The sequence below is a fragment of the Sinocyclocheilus grahami genome, unplaced genomic scaffold (genome assembly GCF_001515645.1).
Source record: "Sinocyclocheilus grahami isolate Dianchi unplaced genomic scaffold, SAMN03320097.WGS_v1.1 scaffold147.1, whole genome shotgun sequence".
In the NCBI taxonomy this organism is placed as follows: Eukaryota; Metazoa; Chordata; class Actinopteri; order Cypriniformes; family Cyprinidae; genus Sinocyclocheilus; species Sinocyclocheilus grahami.
The window spans coordinates 392,947-408,733 of NW_015505326.1; the positions used below are offsets into that span (position 1 = coordinate 392,947).

The following is a 15,787-nucleotide window of genomic DNA, read 5'->3' on the forward strand; positions in this document are numbered from 1 at the left end:
CGATCGGGGGAAAAGCGTACAGCCGAAGCCTCGGCCAAGTCTGTACCATCGCATCCAGCCCCAGTGGCGCTGGATGAGTCAGAGAGAACCAGAGGGGACATTGCAATGTCGTCTGAGTCGCAAACAAGTCCACCTGAGCCTGGCCAAAAACTCTCCATATCTGCTTCACCACCTCGGGGTGAAGCATCCATTCCCCGGGCCTCGGCCCCTGCCTCGACAGGATGTCTGCCCCCATATTGAGATGCCCAGGAATATGCACTGCCCTCAGCGAGAGGAGCTTGCCCTGGGACCACACAAAGATCTGATGCGCCAGCTTGCATAAGGGGCGCTAACGCAGACCTCCCTGGTGGTTGATATAAAAGACCACCGCTGTGTTGTCGGTGCGCACCAGCACATGGCGATGACTGCCGTGATGATCGACTCGATCCGAGCAGGAGATAAACATGCCTGCATCCCCACACCACACCCAGATAAGTGGTCCTCTGTAATGGAGACAGCACACTTTTCTTGGCATTTCGTCTTAACCCCAACTTTCCCATATGAGCGAGAACGACATCTCGATGCCGAACCGCCGTCTGCTCTGATTGAGCTAAAATCAACCAATCGTCGATGTAATTGAATATGCGGATGCCCTGGAGCCGCAGAGGAGCCAGGGCAGCATCCACACACTTCGTGAAAGTACGGGTTGAGAGTGCTAGGCCGAAGGGAAGGACACGATATTGGTAAGCCTTGCCCCTGAAAGCAAACCTCAGGAACTTCCTGTGACTGGGAAGGATGGAGACATGAAAATAAGCATCTTTTAGATCTATCGTGACGAACCAGTCCTCGGACCTGATCTGAGACACGACCTGTTTGACAGTGAGCATTTTGAACTTCAGACGCATGACTTGAAGGCGTTCCCCTAGCGTTTTCCGACGCAGCTCGAGTTCCCGAAGGGGAACTCTACATTTTCAACACAGAGGGCCTCATTTACGAAACTAACGTACGACAGAAAATTGGGCGTTTGGTCGTTTCAACGCAACGTTATCAATATGGACATGAGCGGTGGCTACGATCAAATCTCACGTCTGATCTCAGCTCGTGTACGCAAGTTTTTGAGTTACCTGAACTTGCGCAGAGCATAGTAAATACAGTGGACAATTGTAGATTGACAGCATTTTGTTCATTTTTATATTCCTGACCGTCAAACGAAGCTCATTAGTCGATCATTAACCAGTAAGATTATAATGTATTTTTTTGTTGTTGGTTTGTACAGGGCTTTAGCTTTATATGCACGCAGCAAGACCGTGAGGATTCAATCGTCGCATCATGCACCTGCAGCGCTTCTGTGAAAGGAGAAAAACAGAAATTAAGTTTATAAAAGGAATAAAATCAATAGGATCACACAAAATATATAATAGGCTATAATATAATTAACAGATTAACAAAAGGGGGAAAAAACACTGCAACAAGTATAGGCTACGCTCATTTTTTTGACACTCTTAATGCATTTAATTTATTTTCTTTATATCTTTATTTGATTTAATCCATCTGATCGCACAGGCGCCTCACGCACACACAAACAACATTAGTATATCAACATACGATCATTTGTACGGTGAGATTGGCGGCATACGAATGTTTCATAAATCACACGTGAACTCTGTCGTAAGTTGATTTGTGCGCACAGATCTGCGCTCGTTTCTGATAGATTGATAAATGAGGCCCAGAGTGTTTGTGTTGATGGTTATTTCAGTTACCATCTGCATTTTACTACACATTTTATTATAAACACAGTCCACAGAACTCTTTTTTTTTACCCCAGTGTATGCATAAAATATGAAAAGCATCACTGTTTTTATAAATACTGTAAAATACTACAGTAAAAGTAGTAGATCTTTTTATATATATGTATATATATAGAAGTAAAAACAATTAAGTTATTATGAAAAAACAGTAATAGGTGTCACAATCACCAACTGGAGTGCTCATGAGCTCCACCAGTGGTCACTCCATCCCTGACTTTTGCCATTAACCCTGGACTACATTCCCATAATCCTTTGCCAGACTCATCATCTATTGCATCACCTGTCTCTCATTAGATCTCATCATCAGTTCACAGCTATCTCACATTAGAAGGACTTTAAAAGATGCACACACACTCTAACACTTCGCTGATGAATGCTTAGCCTGTAGCGTTCTCCTGGTTTCCCCGAGTTTCATTCCTGTGTTTTTTTTTGCTCTGCCTTGTCTTCGTGTGTTTTGATCTTGGACTATTTATCTGTTTTATGATTGTTTGCTGCCTGCCCTGACCTTTGCCTGTTTTTTTGGATTACTCTTTTGAATTGCCTTGGATGTACTGTTTCGCTGATATTTTGACCCTGCCTGTTTTGATCATGCTCTTTTAATTAAAAGCCTTGCAGTTGGATCCCTACTCCGTTGTCACGCCTCCTTCGTTACAGATTCACCAGCGAAGTGTTTGAGTGTGTGTGCATCTTTTAAAGTCCTTCTAATGTGAGACAGCTGTAAACTGATGATGAGATCTAATGAGAGACAGGTGATGCAATAGATGATGAGTCCGGCAAAGGATTATGGGGAATGTAGTCCAGGGTGAGTGGCAAATGTCAGGGATGGAGTGCCCACTGGTGGAGCTCATAAGCACTCCAGTTGGAGATTGTGACGATAGGACATATTCCTAGAAGTTTCTGCTTGACATCCTATATCATATATTATATTAAATAGTTTTGTTTATTCTTATTTTTCTTTTCTTTTTTTATTCATATTTAACAGCACATTATAAAGCCATTTCCTTTTTGAACTAATATATACAATAATTATTGTATATCTAACTAAGATATAGAATAATTGATTAGCATGCCAATGTGCTCTAAAACTGATGATTACTTTATAATATAATAATGATGAGACTTTATAATATAATAGTATTGAGTATTCCATGGCTTGCAGTAGCTACCTTAATAATTTAGCATTTCTTAAAGGGATAGTTCACCCAAAAATTCCATCATTTACTCACCCTCATGTTATTCCAAACCTGTATCTTTATTTTGAAGAATGTTTACCATTGATCGATCACATCGATCCCAAATCCTCCCCCACCCGAGTAAGTCTCACTCAAAGTATCTACTTAAGGGCTCGAGTACATGTGAAAATCCAGAGAGGCTTGTGATCAGCCTGAAGTCAAGTTCTGTCATGACAACTCTCGGAGGGATTGGCATGGTAATGTACATGTCAATGTTAATGTATTTGGTCTTGGCGGAATAGATCTGCTACGCTGCTGCAGCAGAGCAAGTACCGAGACTTGCTACTGCCAATACATCCACAACATGCTGCTGTGAGCATGTAAGAAATATTGCTGCTGCAAATATAACATACATGAATACCCCCTATATAGCATACATGAATCACCTCGTAGCAGATTTATACAGGTGGAGCTGGGGAAGGTGGAGGGTTTCTGAAGCAAGCTGCAACTGCTATGGCAAGCACTAGTCATATATTTGAATGTTGAGCAGCAAGCTCATTGGCTACTGATACAGGAGAGGACCAATCAGATGTGCCATGTGATAATGACGTCATTAGGTCAGATTGAGTTAGACCGATCAGACTGCGCCATCTAGAGTTTCATGCCAGAACTCTGTATTTCACTTTTGGAACAGGGATGTAGGCATGTGACGATAGATGCGGATGCAGCATGAACCACAAATCTGCATTTTCATTCCAAGGGCACATGTGTTTTGTTAGATATATATTCAGTATATCAGTTGGCCTGTAGCTTATTTATCTGCATGTAAGCATGGCTGCATGCATAATATATTAAATGTACTGAGAAGGATTTATAATTTGCGTTTACTGGAGTTTCTGAAGAGTGAAGGGTCACATCAGCACGCGTCTTCCCCGCCCTCGGAGTTTACATACAAAGAAATTATTGATTACTTTAGACATAAATGAGACATCAGTGATTTAAATGAAGCTGGTTTTATCCTTATCACGTTATAAAGTAATTAGCAATTACATTATAGGTGTGTGGGGTGAGGTTTACTCTGTTGAGTAGAATAGATGTATAGGTTAAAGGTCACCTGTAGGGAATAAAAATGAGAAATTAATTCAGCAATGAGATGGATGAAGAGTAAATTGAGACCTTTCCATAAGCATACATCTAAGCTCACTTACATATATGTTCTTTAGAGTTTCAGAAGAGTATCTGTGTGAGATATCTCAACAATATTTCATACTGTGCTCAGATTTGCCATGGCACCAAAGTCTGGAATAAAAAGTCTGAGATCTTTAAATGAATATTTATCTTTCAGTTCTTCCTATGCTGTAGCTCTATATGCATTGTATGTATGAGGAAGTGTTTATTTCTTCTAAGACATCTTAGGAAATCATCCAAGACAGTTATGAAATAGTTAATAAACAGTAAGTTATGAAACATTAAGTCTCCTGTGCTATGAAACAGCAACCTCTGAGAATATAATAGTCCTCTAATCTCTACCAAAAGTAAACAATATTACAAAGTTTGCCATTTTATTGTATTTATTCTAAACATGAATATATTATTATTATTATTCAAAACATATGCTGTAAGCTTTTAAAGGTATCTCTTAGGGCCCAGACTGTGGCATATCTCTTTGGTAGACATTTGATAAACTAACTTGCCCCAATAATTAAAATAAATAATAATAATAATAATAATAATAATTTGAGACACTATCAAAACATTTTCTGTTTATTTGAATTGAGTTTGGTATGAGACGACCTGTAATTCAAAGTGATAGGGATGACATATTTTTGTTTTCCAGAAGTTAGTATCAGTCTGGTTCCCACGACAAAAACCCGACAGGATTTTTTTTTGTCCATTGGCCATAAAATTATTGCAGAAAATAAGGTCTGTTACCAACAAAGGTTTATGATTTTTACAAATTTTATTCAAGCTAATCAAAATAAACAAGTTGATTTTAAAGCCTAAATACTATCACAAGAAGTAAAATGCTAAAGTTAGGCTATAAGCAAACTACAACACAGTCGCATGACTTTGGTTTTTGAACTACAAATTGGAAAGGTTAAGCTAATATAGTTTGCAAGAGGGTGAGTATAAACACAGCAAGGTTGTAAACATAGACTAGTGAAGTAGATGAGCTTACCTGTTCGGTGTGATTATGTTTAATGTCCCCAACAACTTCTGTAGGCCCAGTTAGTGCATCTTGAGATAGAGAAAAACTGACTCATTTTGTGGTTTTTGGACTCATTATAACAGCACTTCAGTGGGGAATTGACTGAACTATGGCAGATAGAGAGTGGATTGAGTGGATCACACACAGCAGAATTAAGCATTGCCTCAAGAGTTCAAGAGTCCTCACAAGGTGACTTTATACTGTTAGATTGTATATTGCTTGCACAATACTTTTCTAGTATTTCTTTTAGTATGTTTATCTAGTTATTTAAACTTGTTGTACACACAGTTCCCTTCTTGGAAGTGTGTACAAGTCTTCAATAAACTCTTTGGATTCATTTCAAACACAGACTGTGAGTTTTCATTGGATTGTATTGGATTGTACTGGAGTTTAATTTGGATATACAGTGAGATCCTCTGTTTGGACAGAACTCACTACAGTAATAAAGTGCATGAATAAGACAATCTGTTACTGCAGTTCAGTCTCCTCTCTCCCTTGATGAAAACTCTATTGCTCACAGTCAAAGGTTGCTCTTTCTTATCTCAGGAGACTTGACAGCGTACTCAGTTAATTTTCAATTCTTACTCTGTCGATCTAAGTGTTTCTTTAAAATTATTTAGGGGAAATAAAAATACACAAATAAGACGATTATTGTCATACAGTAACCATATAGAGCCGGGGTGTCAAATTCAATTCATGGAGAGCCGGAGACCTGCAGAGTTTTGTTCCAACCCTGCTCCAACACACATTCCATCCGTTTTCAAATAAGCCTGAAGGACTTTATTAGTTGGATCAGGAGTGTTTAATTATAGGGTTGAATCTAAACTCTGCAGGGGTCCGGCCCTCCAGGAATTAAGTTTGACACCCCTGATATAGAGCTATAAAAGGAATGTGTATAGAATGGGAAAGTTGCATGTGGCATCTATGCTAATATTAGTCTGTTTTTCTCTTATTCCGAGGTCACCGTAGCCACCAGATCCAGTCTGTATCCAGATCAGATGGTCACTGCAGTCACCCGGATCCAGTACGTATCCAGACCAGATGGTGGATCAGCACCTAGAGAGGACCTCTACAGCCCTGAAAGTCAGCAGAGACCAGGACAACTAGATGAGCCCCAGATACAGATCCCCAGTAAAGACCTTGTCTCAGACGACCACCGGGACAAGACCACAGGAACCAGTTGAGTCCTCTGCACAATGTGACTTTGCTGCAGCCTGTAATTGAACTGCTGGTTTTGTCTGGCCAGAGGAGAACTGGCCCCCCGACTGAGCCTGGTTTCTCCCAAGGATTTTTCTCCATTCTTTTGGTTTTGGTTCCTTGCCGCTGTCGCCTCTGGCTTGCTTAGTTGGGTACACTTCATTTCCAGCGATATCGTTGACTTGATTGCAAATGATTGCAAAGATAAAGTTATCTTTGCGTCAGTCATATTTTCAGATTAAAACACAGGCTGTAAAGATAATCCTAATAAATATAGCTACAAATTTAAAGGTTTTAAGTAGCCTAATTATTGCAAACAATTTGTGAAAATATACTGTATGCGCTGCTTATAGGCACCAGATTGACAATTATGATTCACGCAACAGATGCTCTTAAACTCATTTGCACAAAACAGATCAAATTAATAAAAACACACAGGGAAATACAAACACGGATCTTCTAATAAATACAAAACTACAATAATTATGTTAAATTATACAGATATAGCTATAAATAACGTTACCAAATAAAGTTAATAAAACATATATTGAGTCCATAATGCCGACCTTATAGAGTTGTTCTACGCACAAGGAGCATGTACAGATAATGTACCCAGCAGTCAGAACAAAATCAACTCCTCAAATGTACAATATCACACCATTTAGTGGTTTGTGTTTGAATAAAGAGATCCCCATGGATTTTGACTAACCACTGATGCAGAATCGCATAATCAACAGAAGAAAGAATGAAGGAATCTCCGTATTGTATCTTGATGAATTTGAACTTGACCACACAGAGGTACGTAATAACATAAGGCAGCGGCTATTTGCACTATGTGTAAATAGCGATAGAGGCTATTTATACTAAGTGCAAATAGCAATGGATTATATTTACACTATGTTAAAATAGCAGTATTTTTAACAATATGCTATTTACACTAAGTGCAAATAGCGATAGATTCCATTTACACTGTTAAAATAGCAGGATTTTCTGCTAGTTATACTACTTTTTGCAAATAGGGGCAATTATCTGCACCTCGGTATTATAGTACATTACAAAACAGTATGCAATAATGGCGTATTGAGTGTAAATTATAATTTTAATTCAAATTATTAAATGGATGCCACCTTATTGGGACAATAAAGCCCTCCCTACACCTACCCGATACTTTATTTTTAACTTTTTGATTATTTCCTTCATTTTTATTGAAAATTAATGCCTTTCCGATGTGATATGGGATTTGAAAATGAAAAAAAAAAAGTTCGGCAAAAGGCAGATTTGTGTCAAATAAATACTACATTACACACTTTACTATCTACGCCACTAGAGCTAACAATTGACAGCCGTCTTTTATAATGTTGACTATCACACGTTTGTGGGTGGAGCTAGTGTAAATAGCCTCTGCCAACAAGGTGGGCTATTCGCACTTATTGTAAAGAGACACTCCGAATAACATAATGAGGAACTTTTCTCTTGTCTTGGATAGCCTACCACTATCCCCTATTTAATTTGAAAAATATGAATTATATCTATCTAGACAAGTTTCGTATGAGTTTCCCCTTACAGTAAATGTGAATGCCGCAGAGACCGGAAATAAGAATACCCACCCTTGCGCCGCCAAAACTCACAGACGCCATCTTGTTCAACTAGGCCATAGCTCAGATAATTTAGTCTTGCAGAAATTTGATGAGAAACAATTTATGTTATATGTTTGTGTAAATGAGTCTCAGCCTAAGCCTAACTATTTATGCGTTGTGAGCAGATCATATAAAATAAGTCTGGTTTGAGCAATTTGTAACTATTTTATGTTTTGACAAATTGATGGCAAATTTGTATGATCTCGTTCATACAAATTTGCCACCAATTCGTCAAAATGTAAAATAGCTATGAATTGCCCAACCCAGACTCACTGAAAATAATTGAGTTTTATCCAAAACAGATGAACGTCATAACATAGTATTGTGCAAGAGACCAAGCAAAAGCAGGTCTTTCTTAATTGTTAATCTGCCCCGGTCATCATAAAATGAAAATTAAAGTTGTTGATGTTTTTAACGCAGTTCGTAGTCATGGGAAGAAGGAGGCGGGAACCGGCGAACATTCAAAGAAACTTTAATAAAATAAACAAACACAAAATAGCCACAAACGAAACCAAAACACAAAATAAACTCCAGGCCTGGTCCTCTCTCGTGTTTCACTGTCGTCACTCCTCCCTTTTATCCTTCCGGAGCTCCTCCGTGAGACTCGAGACCAGGAGTGGTGCAGGTGTCGCTCATTATCAATTACTCCACCGGCCTCGCTCCGTTCCCACGGCTCTCGGCCCCGCCCCCACTCGTCACATACCCCCACCGCCCCTCGCAGGCCGGGGGGTACTCCCGAGACTGCGCTCTACCCCCCCCTCCCCCGTCCGGGGGAGCCGATCACGGAGGGAGAGAGGAAAAGAAAAAATATATATATATCTGTCCGGTTCCCGGACACACTGCCGCTTGGTCCTCAACCGGCTGAGAGGCTCTCACTCGCGGTGCCATGCGATGGAACTGGACATCGTTGGTGGACGGCCCACCACTCCTCCGCCTCCTGGTGGACGGCGATGGCTCCTCCTGTTGAGGGCAGCCGGCAGCGAGTCCCCCGTTCCCTGCTCCTCCCCAATCATGGCGGATGGCAGCAGGCTCCGGCCTCCTGGCGAACGGGGCCGACTCCTCCGCTCCCTCTCGGACGGCAGCCACCCCTCCTCGACCCAGGAGCATGGCAGCGAGCTCTCCGTCCCACCTCGTCTTCCATAGTTCCAGCACCACCGCCTCGGGCAGCCACCGGTGGTCTCTCAGCTCGTTCCTGCTGCCCGATCTCCTCAGCACCGCGATCCCCCTCAGCAGCGAGGGCTCTCTGACAGCGTGTCCCTCCTTCCTACACAGTTCGTAGTTCGGGAAGAAGGAGGCGGGAACCGGCGAACGTTTAAATACTTTAATAATAAAATAAACAAAACAAAACAGCGCCCCTCGCGGACGACTGTCGCGCACAAACAAAACCAAAACACAAAATAAACTTCAGGCCTGGTCCTCTCTCATCCGACACTGTCGTCACTCCTCCCTTTTATCCTTCCGGAGCTCCTCCGTGAGACTCGAGACCGGTCAGTGGCGCAGGTGTCGCTCATTATCAATTACTCCACCGGCCTCGCTCCGTTCCCACGGCTCTTGGCCCCGCCCCCACTCGTCACAATGTTTCACTGCTTACAGTGTTCATTTCAGCTGTAAATCATAGTGTGTATGTAAGTTTGTTTTTTTGTTTGTTTTTTTCCCTCCAATGAGCCAGTGTTGGAATTGCCATGAGTGTGTTAAAGTTGTCTGATATGGGTCTCTTTTTAAAATGCACTCATCTCAAAACCAGCATCTGTCTCACACACATTCACAGCCATACTCAGACATGCACACGGCTCTCAAATGTTCCCTCATTTCACACTAACTTATGAGGACGAATAAGGGAAAGACAGAGGGAATGAGGGTGAAATATGGAATATGAGGGGGAGGACAGCACTGCTCTTTTTACGGTTATGACTGTTGTCATATTATTGGAGGTAGTCCAGGGGACCTATAGGTTCTTGTTGGGGACACAGAAAGGCCACCAGAACACTTGTTTGCTGACACTAGTAACGATCCTTCTGTAACTCTTGACCTCCTGCAGCCGTTATTGTATTGTTCTCTACTCATCTCATCAACACCGTAATTCTTCCCCGGAGGATCATTGAAATGCAACTAGCACTGGTGATACTATATAACTTAAATCAATATTGTGAGCAATGTGCTCATTTTAATGTGCTTTTTATTTGGCTAATGGTTTTATTAAAACATTAAATATTACAAAAATTATTACTATATTCATAATGATGATTAATTGGTCCATGTCTGGTCTGCCATAATTTTACTCCACCTATCTCATTGACAGTGTAATTTTTCCCCTGAGGGTCATTGAAATGAAACCAGTTCAGGATGTCCTTCCTCCTTTTCTAATCTCTCTTCCTCAAACCAATTGGCATATTATTAGAGCTGAATGACATATTGAAAACCCCTGACGTATCTGTGATGATTTTGCTGCTATATAAAATTAAGCACACTAAAAAATTGGGTCCCATTTTATATTAAGTGGCCTTAACTACTATGTACTTACATCAAAAAATAAGTACAATGTACTTATTGTGTTTATATTGTATTGCAAAAAACCTTTGCTGCTATTGAGGTGGGATATGGGTAAGGTTAGGGACAGGTTTGGTGGTATGGGTAGGTTTAAGGGTGGGTTAAGGTGTAAGGGATGGGTCAACAGTGTAATTATAAATGTAATTACAGAAATTAATTACAGATGTAATTGCATGCAGGTATTTTTAAAATATAAGTACAATGTAAAAACATGCATATACACAATAAGTGCATTGCACCAAATTATTAATTTAAATGTAAGTACATAGTAGTTAAGGCCACTTAATATAAAGTGGGACCAAAAATGGTAACCTAAAAATGTCAACATCTAAATTAACTGGTTTTGAAAATCAAAAATTTTATTTAACATCACTGAACCAACCTAAACATTAATTTATACCAGCAAAACCAATTTACTTGGACAAAATCAGGTCGAAGAACCTCTTTAAGGTAACAATTGCCGGTTACAGCTTTTTACAGTGCACAATTTTAACTAGATTTTAGTTCAACATTTAATTAAAGTAGTAAGCAAGAATTAATTAAATAAACATGCCGAATTTAACTGGCTAATAGAGCTGATTATATCATCTCATCTCATATATATATATATATAGAGAGAGAGAGAGAGAGAGAGAGAGAGAGAGAGAGAGAGAGAGAGGTACATTTTTTTGTATACCACCCCATCCCTACATCAAATAAGGTGGCCGAAACAGACCCTGCTCTGTCAGCTGAATACTTTACAGCCAGTAATTGTATTACACGGTTTGATTGGGAACTGTTGTGGAAATGAACAGGCAACTGCAGGGCCCTCACAGTGCTTCACTTTGACATAAGTGCCATCTGCTGGAGGCAAGAGACCACTATTCCACTCCTACCGTACAATAAGATGTGGACTGCGACAGACAACAGCTCCCAGGCCAGCACAAGGGCGATTAAGCTGTTGCTCTAACTCTGTTTTAGTGATGCAGCCCAGTGTGCAATAGTGCCACATCTGATAGGGATCATGCTGACATAAACATCTATACAGAAACACAAACTCAAGTGTTCCTTCTCTCTTAGATGAGCTTAAATATATGACACGCTCATCCTGTCAGCATTCACAGCATATAAATGTAATATTTTATCCTTAACATTTGTGAATGCCAAGAAGTTGGTTGGTCCATGATACCGGGTGTATTAGTGGAGCCGTTGTATCTGTAACTGTAGTATGCTTCAATCAGAAGTGAGTTTGCATTGCCCCTGACCTCTTTTCAGGTGCCTACATAGTGTCTTCCACCTCACCATTGCGGACTTGGCCCAGAATACGGAATTAGAAAGCAACTCAGACGTCTTTTTTAGTGTCTTCTCTCATCCAAAGACTATTTTTCCTCAAATGAGACCTCAAAATGTCGGCCTGGCCCACAATTTATAAGCCTGGTGGCGAAAAAGAAAATGAGTCCAAAATGGTGTACACACGCTGTTTAGAGATGTAAGTAACTCGGTGACCCTGTGTCAAACCCAATGACAAACTTTTAAAGTAAAAATTTTACAATGAAAACTGACAACTGTGGTTGTCTGAAGTTTATGGGAAATAAAGTGACAATGTTTCAGGCATTACATAATGGCATTTTGGCAACTATAAACTATATATTTTTTATACATTATTATTAAAAAATGTTAAATGCTAAAATGATGCTAAAATCTTGCATCATTGACAAACTATTTTCCTGTTAGACTCTGTAAAGCTGCTTTGTCACAACCAGTATTGTATAAAGCACCATACAAGTAAAAATATAAATAAATAAATAAATAAATAAGTGAACTGATAATTTTAGATATGTTGTTTATTTATACATTTTACATTTTATTTTTAAATAGAATATATGTCAAATTGTAATTATTTCTGGAAAATCATGTGACATCGAAGACTGGAGTAATGGCTACTGAAAAAATCAGCTTTGTCATCACTGGAATAAATTACATTTTAAAACATTTTCGATTAGAAAACAATTATTTTAAATTGCAATAATAATCATGTCTGTTTTAACTGTATTTTTTGAGCAAATAAAACATATTTTGAAGAATGTTTTTAACCAAACAATTGCTGGTAGCCATTGACTCTTATTCTGTTTGCAACTGTTTGCCAACCTTTTTCTTTTGTGTTCAACAGAAGAAAGAAAATCATACAGGATTGGAACAACTGGAGGGTAGGTAAATGATGACAGAATGTTTATTTTTGGGTGAACTATGCCATTAAATGACGAGTAGCTCAATTCTGAAGGTAGTTTAAGTTATTATTAGGCTGTAAACGTCCTTGTCAGCATTGAGCAATTAGCATGAGGCAACTAGCCATGGATGTCTGTCTCGTTTTTTTTTTTTTTTTACACAGCCACCTTGATAAAATGACAATGTCGCTTTGCTAATGTGACGGAACAGTCTGCATGCAGGTGAGACACACTCAGTCTCTTTCCTGTCCTCATGTTCCATGACCTGCCAGTAAATACAATGACAATCTGGTACAGCGGGCTTTAAACCGTGATGGGCATCTCTCCCACTCAAGATGATGAAAGCGCTGCGCTGCGACTGCTCAAACAGAAATATGAGGCCCGAGCTGTCTCACACACACTGAGCGAGATTCATTCCATCATTTCTCTTCCTGACTCTCCTTCAAGATGAAGTCTGACTCCAGCTGTGATACCAACTCACTGCCTCTTCTCTTTTCCCCCCCTCCGTTTCAGTCTCTCTCTCTTTTGACATGCACACAGATTTCCTTTACTGTCTCAGACTCACCCACGGTGCTCGCTGGATCGGGTCCAGATTGGAGAAGGAAGGGCGGTGTATGTGGGTCAGGATTGAGGTCCTCTCCCAGCTGAGACAGAGAAAGAACAAACCGTTTCTCCTTTACCCTGTGCTGCTACTCCTGCCTTCTCTTATCTTACACATGTATACACACACACACACACACACACTTGCTATCAGGCTTTAACCAGTAGTGATGTTTCTGGGAGGCAGCGTAACTTAATGAACACTTTTGTTACGCCATCATACTCTTAATGCAAAATTTGTGTAGGAGTTGCAATTATATAGAAAATCATATGAAATCTAACACATCTGGTTTCACTTGACAATTCTGCTTTCTTAAAGGGGTCATAGGATGCTACATGCACTTTTACAAGTTGTTTGAACTGAAATGTGTGTTGGCAGTGTGTGTACACAACCATCCTATAATGATAAAAATCCACCCAGTGTTTTTTTTTTTTTTATCTATTAAAATCAGGCCCCTCCCACGATAGTTTGATTGACAGTAGCGCCTCAGCACAGACTGGTCTGGTGTCTTACCTTAGACCCGGCCAAAGACGCAGTGGATTACGTTTGTTTTTGAAGGGAATGCGCCCCCGATCTACCTAAATGCATCTATGTTCACGCGAATCATTCGTGATCCAGCTTCACCTACAGAAGAAGTGAGTGTAAGGTTTTTTAATGAATCTTTGCAAATCGCCTTTCCTAATAATGTGCTAATTAGCAAGTTTCACGATGAATGCGGCTAAAGTAAACAGTTTCTCTGAGAGCAGCTCGGAAGAGAGGGGCGGGGTCAGCAGAGCTCACTGAAAAGAGCTATTTTTGACAGGGTAAAAAAGGTGTTTTACACTACCATTGAGACATTTTAACCAAACTATGTTACAGACTTTTCATTAAGACCCTAAAGAATCATATCAACTTGTGGAAAATGGACATCCGATGATCCCTTTAAAAGTTCCATAAAGTAATATTTTAGTACCACCATATTTGTAAAAGTGCCTCGAAATGTGCACCATAAAAAAGTCAAATTTTGACAGTAAAATTTACAGTAAAAACCATCAGCTGTGGTTAGACTGACAATGTTTCAGGCATTACGGGATGACATTTTCGTAACTGTGCCATATTTTGTACACACACATCATCATTTAAAAAATATGCAAACTAAAACACATTTTTAAAAAAATAAAAAAATAAAAAAGTGTAATGATATTTTTAACTATACTGCATGGTTAACTATATTGAATTATTGATACATATATTTACATATTTACATTAAAATATAAAGAAAATATTGGTTAAGAATCTGTTAAATCATTTAAACTGACAGTTTGAATAAGTTTGAGACAGAGAATCTAACTAACAATTCTGGTTCTTAAATGATTCCATCAGGGAAGCATTTTTAAACTATAGCGACAACGGAATAGTGGAGGAAACACATTTGAAGAATGTAGAAATTCAAGTACTGTTAAATGAACTAAACACTGTGAAAGTCTTTGATTCTGGTATTTTATTTAAATTCACACACGTTCTGAATACATTTTATTATTATTATTATTATTATTATTATTATTATTATTATTATTATTATTATTATTATTATTATTATTATTATTATTATTATCATTAGAATCAGAGTTTTCATTTAATGTAATTATCCAAGTAATGTTCTCATGATGTGTAATCTAAAATGTATTTTTATCTACTGAACCTTTCAAAATAGTGGAGGAAATCCTATGATTGGCTCAATAATTTCACATCTCAATCACATCACCGAACTTTTGCATGTATTAAAGTGCCCCTATTATGCCATTTTTAAGGTTACTAATATTGTTTTATGAGTCTCCAAAAACTGGTTTACATGCATGCAAGGTCAAAAAACACGTTAGTTTTCTCAAAAACAATTATTTAATTTTACCTAATTTCTAAATGATTAAAGTGCCCCTATTATGCCATTTTTAAGGTTACTAATATTGTTTTATGAGGCTCCTAAAACAGGTTTACATGCATGCAAGGTCAAAAAACACGTTAGTTTTCTAAAAAAAAATAGATTTAATTTTACCTAATTTCTAAATGATTCGTAAACGACTCGTGCGAAGCAGTTCAAAGAATCAGTCTCTCTAAACCCCTCCTTTCTGTGAGCCCTCACTGCTGTGATTGGTCAGATGGCGCAGTCCTTTGTGATTGGTCCAGAGCCGTAGAGCGATTGGCTCTGGATTGGTCTACCACGTACAGCGCGTGTCGGAAACGAAACATTGCCATGACGGAATGACAGCCCTGGAGACTTTGTCAATACATAGAAAAGATGGTATCGATTGTACCTTACCTTACGGAGTCTGATGATGAAACGGTCGAACTGGCTGATCGACAAGAGACTGATTCGCAAGCACAACTGGAGCAGGACGTTTCTCAGTGGTGGTAAGTGTCAAGTGTTAACAAGTTTGTGGTAATTATAAGATGTGA

The 15,787-nt window shown here is 39.2% G+C and overlaps 1 long non-coding RNA gene across 1 annotated transcript in view; it reads left to right on the forward strand.

Moving 5' to 3' along the window:
- The window catches only part of LOC107591896 (uncharacterized), a 17,408-nt gene extending 3,320 nt beyond the window's left edge, over positions 1 to 14,088 (forward strand). The window contains exon 3 of the long non-coding RNA XR_001609919.1: positions 14,079 to 14,088. This is a non-coding gene — a long non-coding RNA (uncharacterized lncRNA). The remainder of the gene's footprint in view (positions 1 to 14,078) is intronic.
- The last annotated feature ends 1,699 nt before the right edge of the window (positions 14,089 to 15,787 follow it).